Source organism: Anabrus simplex, chromosome 5 (assembly GCF_040414725.1).
Source record: "Anabrus simplex isolate iqAnaSimp1 chromosome 5, ASM4041472v1, whole genome shotgun sequence".
Lineage (NCBI taxonomy): Eukaryota > Metazoa > Arthropoda > Insecta > Orthoptera > Tettigoniidae > Anabrus > Anabrus simplex.
The window spans coordinates 306,418,218-306,431,013 of NC_090269.1; positions in this window are offsets into that span (position 1 = coordinate 306,418,218).

Below are 12,796 nucleotides of genomic sequence, written 5' to 3' on the forward strand. Positions count from 1 at the left end.
ACTGTTCACACCCTCTTCGTAGCTAGCGTCCAAGCCAGTTCCTTTCCCTTGTATGAATGGTTTGTAATAACTTCCTCTTTTCTTAAACTCTTTGCAGTACCTGATCGTTCAGTACCGTTTCCACCCAGGATATCCTTTCCGCACTTCCTCATAACCACATCTCAAATGCTTCTAGTCTATTTTCATCTATTTTCCTTAGCATCCAGGTCTCTGCTCCATATAGCGCCACACTCCAAAGAAAGCATTTCGCCAGCCTCTTCCTTAATCTCAAGTCCAAGTGTCCACATAGGAGTCTCTTCTTTCTGTTTAAGGCTTCTTCAGCGACGGCAATGCAAGTTCTCACCTCTCTACTGCTAATCATATCATCCATTATTAAATGGTGAAAAATCACGTATCTGTATTGCCTCATATTTTGATAAAGAGTACAGTTAAAGATTTCAAAAAAATGCTATTTGTTCGGGGCGTCGACCTAGAAAGAATGTTTTGCCCCTACTTGCACCATATGTTAGCAACCTGCGTTCATTTGGAAACTGCGGAAGAGTAAAGTGTTAAATGTGAGGAAAGGAACGTTAAGGACGACTTAAACACCCATTCCCCAGGCCAGGGATTATTAATCATTTACAATTTAAAAACCCCTGGAATCGAACTCGTGGCCGCCGGGTGACAGGCGGACGCGCTGCCCCCTACACAGTGAGGCCGGACCAGTCAAAGATTTAGTGCTTAAACATGAAAGTCCCAAAAATACGAATTTAAATGAAAGTTAAGTCACACAACAAGATGTTAACCTTATTGATATGGGTCACAGCGGGTTGACCGACAAGGCTAAAGCCAGCAAGAAAGAAAATAATCCGCATAGAGCAGAACTTTTTTCCCTATTTCATGGAAATTACCAGAATCCAGCTTTGAATTATTGATGATAGTAAAATAAATTTAAATTTGTTTTTTGGAAGAATGGCGTCCGCCTCTGTGGTGTAGTGATTAGTGTGATCAGCTGGCACCCCCGGAGGCCCGGGTTCGATTCCCGGCTCTGCCACGAAATTTGAAAAATGGTACGAGGGCTGGAACTGGGTCCACTCAGACTCGGGAGGTCAACTGACTAGAGATGGGTTCGATTCCCACCTCAGCCATCCTGGGAGTGGTTTTCCATGCTTTCCCACTTCTCCTCCAGGCAAACGCCGGGGTGGTACTGTGCCCTAAAATGCCCTGGTCGCTATCAAGCAAATGCTGAGAACCGACTAGGTACATTATATTGAATGAACTTACCAAACGATGAGTAACCTTGGCACATAGCTTACCTGAAGCGTAAATCCTCTTCTGCAGCACAGCCTAACTCAGTCGGAATAAGGTGAGTGGGTAAAGTGGATCAGCGAAACAATAAAAATGAAGAGGAATTGCTCGATCAGGTTATACACTAACACGAGTTAAAATAACTAATGCATGAGTTGCAAATTTCGGATTTAGATAACAAATATTTATTATAAAATGAGAGCTTTGATGACTCAAATTAAATTAATAAACAAATTGTATACAAATAATCCTTCTTCAGTAATAATGAAATTAAAAATTGGGATCTTCGGTCGTCGTCCGAGCTACTGTTGGGAGAACCTTGCATCTCCACCTTTGGATGCAGTGGCCATCGGGTTACCAGCTTATTCATTCGGTTCAGACAAATGCTAACCTCAACGGAAATCAAACAAATAATGAATCTAGGGAAAGTTAACTTGCTTACACAAATAATATAAAAATTTATCCCTACTGATATTATGCTGCAGGAATTAAGGTTAACACACGCACGTATCACTAAAACATGCAACGCAAAATACATAACATCAAAGACTCGAACTCCTGGCTCCACTGAAAGACATGCAACATCTCTAATTCCGACACAATGGAAAACCAATTTATTAACAGTGCGCAGACTGATAATGAATCTCTAAATGGATGTACAAACGGTACAGACAACCGTGTATAAATTTCACATTTTAAAAGCGTGTAAGAATCAGATCAAAACCTCTTTCGATAGACAGAGACTTCTTCTTCAGACCAGACGTGTAGATAGAATTTCCCTCTGAGAGTGACGTCAGAAACCATCCCCCTTGCGACCCAGGAAGATTGCATTAGAGTCGAGCGCCATCATGAACCTGCCGTATTTTACGAGCGGCTGACAGTTGGTAAACACGCAACTGGCGAGACTCGCATTCACAAAATCCCAGCCCTAGTAAAGGTCGTTAATTACCATGCCCTCTTATTAACACAACTCACGTGTAAGTACCACAGTATTCTTATTCCATACAGTGCAAATCACAGCACTCTTATTCATAATTTGAGCTCATCTAGAGCTTTATCCTTTTACGTTCCCGTGCATTTTGTCTGCACACACCAATATCATTTCACAGCTTATACCTGCGTACATCACGCAGTTTAGGGCTCTTATCTATCAGTTATGGGCTTATCAAACACATATCCCTCGTCTCTTATTTATGCGTGAATTCATAGCAAACTCAACTTCGGGCAAGATCCCAGATGCATTAAAGGCAATATTGAAGATCTTATAGCATTACGTCTGACAACAAAACCCACATATATATAAACATGCCTCATGCATTTATAGCTAGGCCCTAAGACTCTCTGTCTACCTATAAAAAAATCTCAGACTGCGTAAGTCTGTTAGTTGATGAAATAATGACAACCATCTCTTCATTGACTGAAGACCTTATGTACAACAAATTACGACACACATGAAACCAAAATCGAGAAATATAACATGCAAAATTAAATTATCCTAATCTTGCGCGTCCTGAGCATAATCTATATACAAGTGCTCGAGGACACACTTACTATTTACATATTAGCCTGAAGGCGTTAAGTTACATCTTTAAGTTATTGAAACTACCCTATCTCTGCTCCATGCCGATAAGTTAGAATTTGCCTGACCTGCATCTGTAAGTACACTTAAGCAGTTCTCCTGGCGGACATGAGATTTAGCAACCCATGCTAATGATGTTGATAGAAGGCAGCAGTCCGGGGTTCGGGATTGGTGACATCACGAGGATCTGCGTTGTTCAGCTCGAAACTCGTACTAATGAGTTGATCGCCGCCTCCTAGTTGTTTACGGTGCCTTGACTGAATGTGATGCACGCTGCCAGCGGTCCTAGATCGTTGCCTCTCTGCGATGACTGATATCCCTGCTGTTTGGCTCGTACCAGCGCTCCCAGCGTGATGAACTGGCAGTATCAGGTGAATTCTTGATGTTAGAAACTGTAAGGAAAAGCCACATTATTTCGTATCCCTCTTTAGATGCCTAGGATCCCTTCTTGCCATCTTTAGTTGTCTTGACTCTCCTTTAAGTTTATGTTTATAAAACCGTACACGATTTTCCTATACGAATGGAACTTACAATTGACCGAGACTATACTGAAATAGTTGAAGCTGTACTGTCTTTCCGAGCATACACTAACTTGTAACACTAAATGAGAACACGTTAGCATCAGACTGTAATATACAACTCTGCGTAGAATAATTAGTGGCAAAGACATGTTCCTAAAGAAAGCAGTTAAATCAGTTTACTGTTCAAAGTTCCTATTTACATCTCATAAGATTACTACTTACATGTCACTAGGACAATGCAGTCTGTCTAACTGCGACGCATAGAGATAAAGGCTGTCTTCTTGTCGATGAACTGCCCTAACACACGTACACCTTACAGTCGGCGGTGCGCACAGAGAATTATTCTCGCATCCCACACGTGCTGTATTTATGAAAGAGAGTTACCCACGCCCGCGAGGTTCTTGCTCTGTGGTCCACTTGAATGTGCATTCACGGAAAAGGAATTTTTCTCACGGTGCTCGACGTAATTATACATTAATTCGTAGAGATTATTATTGCCTTCATGTGGCATATCAAAACGTGCAGATAATTACGCTCATACTAGCTACTATTTCCAAATCTCGCTATTCCTTGTGTGGGCAGAGATATCCAACGAGTTTCCTTTCCTTCCAAGCTGAAATCTCTCGCGGTTTCTCCTGAAGATGCTGGCATCAGACGCTATGAGATAAGTGGTTCGCGTGGGTTCATTAAAATTTATTGTTCATGCTGGGAACTCCACCTTGCTACTGACGCTCTGATCTCTTAAAAAGCGCGCAATGTTGCGTACTATTGCATAATATCAAATCTGATGTCCTTTCTATGTGGCCTCATCGGCATATTATAATTATCTGCAGATCATCACTATTTGACCATGGACGGAACGGTTCAGTACCTAACTTAACGCCACGGCCGCTTCCTTCCCTATACCTTGTCTATCCTTTCCAATCTTCCCCTCCTCTCATCAAGGTCCCTGTTCAGCATAGCAGGTGAGGAAGCCTGGGCGAGGTACTTGTCATTCTTCCCAGGTGTATCCCCTGACCCAATGTCTCACGGTCCAGGATACTGCCCTTGAGGCGGTAGTGGTGTGATCCCTCGCTGAGTCCGAGGGAAAAACTAACCCTGGAGGGAAGGCAGATTAAGAAAGAAAGAAAGAAAGAAAGAAAGAAAGAAAGAAAGAAAGAAAGAAAGGCTCTGAAGCTATAAGACAGGAACGATATCTATATATATGTAAAATAACTTGTCCTGACTGACTGACTGACTGACTGACTGACTGACTGACTGACTGACTGACTGACTGACTGACTGACTGATTCATCATCGCCGAGCCGAAACTACTGGACGTAGAGAAATGAAATTTTGGGGATACATTCATATTAATATGCAGGTGCTCGCTAAGGGAGGATTTTTGGATATTCCGTCGTTCAGGGGGTGAAAAGGGGGGTTAATTTTTAAAATGGGAATATCCATATCTCAAAAACTTAAAGGTTTAGAGTAATACAAATTGGTATTTGATTTCTCCTTTAAAAATAAAGAAACACGTATTTTTTTCGGAAAATCCGATGAAGGGGGGTGAAAAGGGTGGGGAGGGAAAGAGTTGAACACCTTTTATGTGGAGACTTATATCTCAAAAACTGAAGATGTTATAGTCATAGAAATTTAAATTTGGAACCACCTTTAAAAATAAAGAAACACGTATTTTTGGTTTTTGGAAAATCCAAATAATGGGGGTGAAAAGGAGGGGTGAATTTTTAAAATGACTGTATATCTCAAAACTGTAAAAGTTTTCAAACGTAGAAATTGGTATTTAGTATCTCCTTTCAAAATAAAGAAACACGTATTTTTTTGTTTTCGGAAAATCACAATAGGAGGGGCGAAAAGGAGTGAAGAATGGGTTGAATGCTTTTAATGAGGATACTTATATCTCAGAAACTGAAGATATTACAGACTTGAAAATTGGGATCTACTTTAAAAATAAAGAAATATATATATTTTTTTGCTTTTGGAAAATCCAAAGGGGGTGGATTTTTAAAACGAGTGTATCTATAACTCAAAACTTTAAAAGTTTACACATGAAAAATTTATATTTAGAATCTCCTTTTAAAATAAAGAAACACGTATTTTTTTGTTTTCGGAAAATCCCAATAGGAGGGTTGAAATGGGGTAAAAAATGGTTGAATGCCTTTAATAAGGATCCTTATATCTCAGAAACTGAAGATGTTACAGACCAGAAAAACCGGTATTTGGGATCTCTTTTATAAATAAAGAAACAATATTTTTTTGTTTTTAGAAAATCCAAACAGTGGGGGGTTGAAAGGGGGGTGAATTTTTAAAATGAATGTATCTATAACTCAAAACAGTAAAAGTTTACAGATGTAAAAATTGGTATTTAGAAACTCCTTTCAAAATAAAGAAACACGTAACTTTTTTTCGGAAAATCCCATGAAGGGGGTGAAAAGTGGGGGGGGGAATGGGTTGAACACCTTTCATGAGGAGACTTATATCTCAAAAACTGATGTCATGAAAATTTAAATTTGTAACCTCCTTTAAAAATAAAGGAAAACGTACTTTTTAGAAAATCCAAATAGTGGGGGGGGGGGGGGTGAAAAGTGGGGTGAATTTTTAAAATGAGTGTATCTATATCTGGAAACTGTAAAAGTTTACAGACGTAGAAAATGGTAAAAACTGGTATTTAGAATCTCCTTTCGAAGTAAAGAAACAGGTATTCTCGGAAAATCCAATGAAGGGAGGGGGGTGAAAATAGAAAAATTAATTGAATTAATTGTATGAGGATACTTGCATCTAATAAAAACTAAAGTTGATTTGGTATTTAGACCTTTAAAAAAATAAAACGACGCGTTTTGGGGAGAGGCGGTAATCATCTTTGGGGGCGGGTATGAAAAGGAGTTGAATTCGTTTCATGAGGACACATATCTCAAAAACTGAAGATAATCGTTATTTAGAACATCCTTTACAATTGAAAATGAAAACCTACAACCTGTTTTCCAGTCATTGGCGGGGCAGGGATGTTATGAATGAAACTTATATAGGCTGTTATCACAATGGGGTCGCCACCCCCAAGGTGATTTATTAATGAGTGATAAATGCTACGAAATGATAATAGAGAGTGTTGCTGGAATGAAAGATGACAGGGAAAACCGGAGTACCCGGAGAAAAACCTGTCCCGCCTCCGCTTTGTCCAGCACAAATCTCACATGGAGTCACCGGGATTTGAACCACGGTATCCAGCGGTGAGGGGCCGACGCGCTGTGAGCCAAGGAGGCTCTATCCTTTACTATTAAAGAAACAAACATTTTTCCCGGAAAATTAACTTAAGGGGGGGGAGTGTGAAAGTAATTGGAAAATGAATTATTTTTATGGGAATACTTATATCTCAAAACTGAAGTAAACACACGTGAACATTGGTATTTGGAATCTCCTTTAAACATAAAGAAACACGTCTTTTTTTTTGGGGGGGGGGGTGTAAGTCAACTTAACCGTGGTGGGGTGAAAACGGAGGTGGGACCAATTGCTTTTACTGTTCCTAATGTACTTATCAGGAGCCTCCGTGGCTCAGGCAGCAGCGCGCTGGCCTCTCACCGCTGGGTTTCGTGGTTCAAATCCCGTTCACTCCATGTGAGATTTGTGCTGGACAAAGCGGAGGCGGGACAGGTTTTTCTCCGGGTACTCCGATTTTCCCCGTCATCATTCATTCCAGCAACACTCTCCAACATCATTTCATTTCATTTGTCATTCATTAATCATTGCCCCAGAGGAGTGCGACGGGCTTCGGCAGCCGGCACAATTCCTATCCTTGCCGCTAACTGGGGGCTTATTCATTCCATTCCTGACCCGGGTGAATGACTGGAAACAGGCTGTGGGTTTTCAATGTACTTATTCTGATCATAAACCGATCATTTTTAATCTTTCCTGGGTTCGTTTTCAAGAGCCATCTTTTCCTTTGGAGAACCTTCTTAGATTAAAGTAGATTCTTCTGGCATATAAATAAAAATTTAAACACATTTGAAATAAACGATAGGAATGAGGTTGACCGTGCAATTGTTCACCTCTTAATAAGGTCAATAATGCACGGAAGTGTGTCATTCGTATCGCCTAATGTCCTGCGCACTTGCCTACGGACGACAATGGTGCTGGTCATACTGTCATCATTGACAATGGCAGCAGATGTAATTTACCGCCAAGTAGCGGTCTTGCAGCTTGCTGTGAAGTCCAGAACAACAACAACAACAACAACAACAACAACAACAACAACAACAACAACAACAACAACAACAACAACAACAATAATTGACTGACAGAGCACTTGCAACACCAAGAAGGAGTGGTCAGAACTTTATGCCAATTGCAGGGTAGACTGACGTCACTGAGGTATGCTCATGATGTGAAATGCGCCGCTGTGCTGCGCACGTAGCGAACGATAAATGGGACACGGCGTTGGCGAATGGCCCACTTCGTACCGTGATTTCTCAGCCGACAGTCATTGTAGAACGTGTTGTCGTGTGCCACAGGACACGTGTATAGCTAAGAATGCAAGGCCGCCGTCAACGGAGGCATTTCCAGCAGACAGACGACTTTTCGAGGGGTATGGTGATCGGGCTGAGAAGGGCAGGTTGGTCGCTTCGTCAAATCGCAGCCGATACCCAATAGGGATGTGTCCACGGTGCAGCGCCTGTGGCGAAGATGGTTGGCGCAGGAACATGTGGCACGTGCGAGGGGTCCAGGCGCAGCCCGAGTGACGTCAGCACGCGAGGATCGGTGCATCCGCCGCCAAGCGGTAGCAGCCCCGCACGCCACGTCAACCGCCATTCTTCAGCATGTGCAAGACACCCTGACAAGGCTGTTCCAATATCGACCAGAACAATTTCCCGTCGATTGGTTGAAGGAGGCCTGCACTCCCGGCGTCCGCTCAGAAGACTACCATTGACTCCACAGCATAGACGTGCACGCCTGGCATGGTGCCGGGCTAGAGCGACTTGGATGAGGGAATGGCGGAACGTCGTGTTCTCCGATGAGTCACGCTTCTGTTCTGTCAGTGATAGTCACCGCAGACGAGTGTGGCGTCGGCGTGGAGAAAGGTCAAATCCGGCAGTAACTGTGGAGCGCCCTACCGCTAGACAACGCGGCATCATGGTTTGGGGCGCTATTGCGTATGATTCCACGTCACCTCTAGTGCGTATTCAAGGCACGTTAAATGCCCACCGCTACGTGCAGCATGTGCTGCGGCCGATGGCACTCCCGTACCTTCAGGGGCTGCCCAATGCTCTGTTTCAGCAGGATAATGCCCGTCCACACACTGCTCGCATCTCCCAACAGGCTCTACGAGGTGTACAGATGCTTCCGTGGCCAGCGTACTCTCCGGATCTCTCACCAATCGAACACGTGTGGGATCTCATTGGACGCCGTTTACAAACTCTGCCCCAGCCTCGTACGGACGACCAACTGTGGCAAATGGTTGACAGAGAATGGAGAACCATCCCTCAGGACACCATCCGCACTCTTATTGACTCTGTACCTCGACGTGTTTCTGCGTGCATCGCCGCTCGCGGTGGTCCTACATCCTACTGAGTCGATGCCGTGCGCATTGTGTAACCTGCATATCGGTTTCAAATAAACATCAATTATTCGTCCGTGCCGTCTCTGTTTTTTCCCCAACTTTCATCCCTTTCGAACCACTCCTTCTTGGTGTTGCATTTGCTCTGTCAGTCAGTGTAATAATAATAATAATAATAATAATAATAATAATAATAATAATAATAATAATTATAATAATGTGCGGACCGCGCTGGAAACGGGTCCTGAACGTGTAATGACTACGATTGCAGTCCGGCCGCCGGTTCAGTACTGCCAAGGCACCCAAGACGACACCACACCGGATCTCCTCAAGGATATGATCCACATTAAAAAAGCTTATAGGAAAAGATGGCAAAGATTTAGGGACCCAACTGACCGGGTGGAATACCTAGACCTAGCCCAGGAAGTACGAAATCGATTGCTGGAAAGAAAGATTGAAAAATGGGACGAAACTTGCCGTAATCTATTAGAAAACGAGTCAGATCGCGAATTTTGGCGGATTCTCTTAGAAAACCACTCAGATCGCGAATTTCGGCGGATTAAGTATAAAACAATAAGCATTCAATTATAAATTTCATTATAATGCCGTAGCGAAGCACGGGTATCTTGCTAGTTTAAAATAAAACGTTAAACTATGCACATATTTGTGAGTTTTCTTCAAATATGTAAAAATGTATTGAAACTGAAAATATGGAGAAATGTGGAAAATAAAATATGTGTGAAATCACTTCAAATATCCTAATTTGTAAGGATGACAAAGTTTCACTGTAGGCAAGGAATAATAATGTGTGTTGTGTTTGAGTCATCAGTCCATACACTGGTTTGATGCAGCTCTCCATGCCACCCTATCGTGTGCTAACCTTTTAATTTCTACGTAACTATTGCATCCTACATCTGCTCTAATCTGCTTGTCATATTCATACCTTGGTCTACCCCTGCCGTTTTTACCACCCACACTTCCTTCAAAAACCAACTGAACAAGTCCTTGGTGTCTTAAGATGTGTCCTATCATTCTATCTCTTCTTCTCGTCAAATTTAGCCAAATCGATCTCCTCTCACCAATTCGATTCAGTATCTCTTCATTCGTGATTCCATCTATCAATCTCACCTTCAGCATTCTTCTGTAACACCACATTTCAAAAGCTTCTATTCTCTTTCTTTCTGAGCTAGTTATCGTCAATGTTTCACTTCCATACAATGCCACGCTCCACACGAAAGTCTTCAAAAACATCTTTCTAATTCCGATATCAATGTTTGAAGTGAGCAAATTTCTTTCCTTAAGAAAGCTCTTCCTTGCTTGTGCTAGTCTGCATTTTATGTCCTCCTTACTTCTGCCATCGTTAGTTATTTTACTACCCAAGTAACAATATTCATCTACTTCCTTTAAGACTTCATTTCCTAATCTAATATTTCCTACATCACCTGCCTTCGTTCGACTGCACTCCATTACTTTTGTTTTGGACTTATTTATTTTCATCTTGTACTCCTTACCCAAGACTTCATCCATACCATTCAGTAACCTCTCGAGATCTTCTGCAGTCTCAGATAAAATAACAATATCATCGGCATAATAATAAAATACAACAAGTCTCATTCTCTTTAGTGCGTAAAGCCGAAATGTGCAAACATTATTTACACAATGTCAACTTCCACTCAGTGTCGTCTTGCAACTGGCGTGACGTGACTCGTAGCACCAATAGTTAAGGGCACAGGCTCGTGGTAATATTAGAGCGAATGCACCCAGTGGCTATTTTTACAAGTCTGCTATAGTGGAGAGCAATGTGCAGATAAGCAGACCCTGTATTTAAGCAGGATATGTTTAAGCGGAGTAGAAGAAGACTGCTATAGTACTAGAATTTGTATTGCTACAACTTCAACCAGCTCTGTGCTGTTGCCAGCTTCTTATCCAGAGGTTCTGGATTCAAGTCCCGGTTAGTCCAGAGATTTTAATTCTAGACCGGGGGCTGCAATGGGGTTTAATCAGCCAAGAAAGAAAACTGAGGAGCTATCTCGTACGAGAGGCTGTGGACCAGGTCAAAACAGCCAAGTATTATAACTAAGTATTTGTCTCACTGACTGTGTGCAATTCTATTTTTTACTCCACCTGACGAATTCAATATTGCGCCTCTTACCTTCTCTACGGTGTTTCTTCCTTAAGTAACAATTACCTTATTTTAATGTACCTGCTATGACAGCTTTCACTCGAAACGAATCCCACTGAGTTTTATTTTTTTAAACTATTTGCATATTTTACTATCTCCTGATAAGTAACGTGTGTGGCTGATAATAATGGTAGCCCATAATTTTCTTATCGGCCATAACTCAAAAGTAACATTAAAATGGCATGGTTGCCTTGAAAGCGGTTCTTTGTAGAATCAGTCCCAGTGAATGAACGCACGCGGATATGCCACATTTGTTTTTTACTGGAAAAGTCCCAGTGAGCTTGGAGCTTGAGCTAGGGGTAGTCATTTAACATATTTACATATGCAGAGATACATTCCGTAACACGCAATATTAGATTCAAATATCAGAATACTAGCTGTAGTACCCGGCGTTGCCCTGATAGTTTTTGAATCTTTACCTCCAGTTAGTTATGTGTGAAGTGAATTTTTATACAGTTCCTTTTATTACATGTTGATCGATATTGTGCGAACTATTATGTAGTTTTAGAATTATTCAGATATGTTTGATTTAAAGTTTTTAAAATGATTTATTTTTCTAGTAAAACTTTGTCCTTATGGAAGCTCGAATTGCCTGGGAAGTATTTGATAACTATATATATTTATCTGTCACACTATAGATACGATGTACAAGATTTCAACTGTCAGTGAAACTTGTCACCGGTGCCCTGTGGTACGTGCAAGACATTCCGTCCGATGCCCGGACCCTCAACATATTCACAGACAGTAGTGTCGCGTTGTGGACATTGCGCACGGGCCGAGGGCCCGTCCTCCATGCACATGCTTATATTGTAGCTCTGTACATAAATCTTGTAAATAAAGCTTTGGAGAGGGGGATTACCCTCTCGTGGCGATCCGTCGCCTCCTCGGCCAACCCGGCTGACCGCCCGTCCAGGGAAGTGCTAGCTTCCCTACACGCGCACCCCGATTTGTTATAAAAGGGGAGCGCTCCCTGGACGGCCGGTCAGTCTGGAATGGTTCGGAGAGGAGACGGATAGTCACAATTAAACCATGGTACTACGCGACCGACCAAGACATCGCTGGAGGCGTAGGTGCATGGAGACGGAGGCTCCATGCACGAGCACCGCAGAACGGTCCTTCACGTCCGGTGCTGGAGCCTGGGTCGCCTACGCCCCAGCCCCGGATTTATCGACAGCACTGGCCGACTATTGGCATACCTTTGATCCAGAAGCAGCAGACGACATCCCGCCCGTCATCTTCGACAATGTACCGGCAATGTACCCTACTTCAACGCAGGAGCTCCGTCAACGTTCGGCTCCGTGGGACATCATGTCGGGTGACTCAGGCTCCCCTGCCCGCTCCACGGCAGGATCGGAATCGGGTCAACAACCCGAAGCCGGCGGCAGCACCGCCTCCGATGAAGACCACGACAGCGAGGAAGACGACCCATGGGACGACAACGCCGACGGATCCTTCCTGCGTCCACTTCCACGGCGCCACCCTACTGCAGATCCACTACAACCGTCGGTCCTCACGCCTCGACCTAAACCTCAACGATATCGCACCGTTGCAGTCCCTCTGGCACATCCCGTCCCTTATCTGGACACCCCCCTCGGTCGATACGCCCAGCGCATCACGTCCGAAGGGGTGCATCTTCCGCGGCCACGGGGAGCCCCCCCAGTGTTCCGCGCAACCCCTCC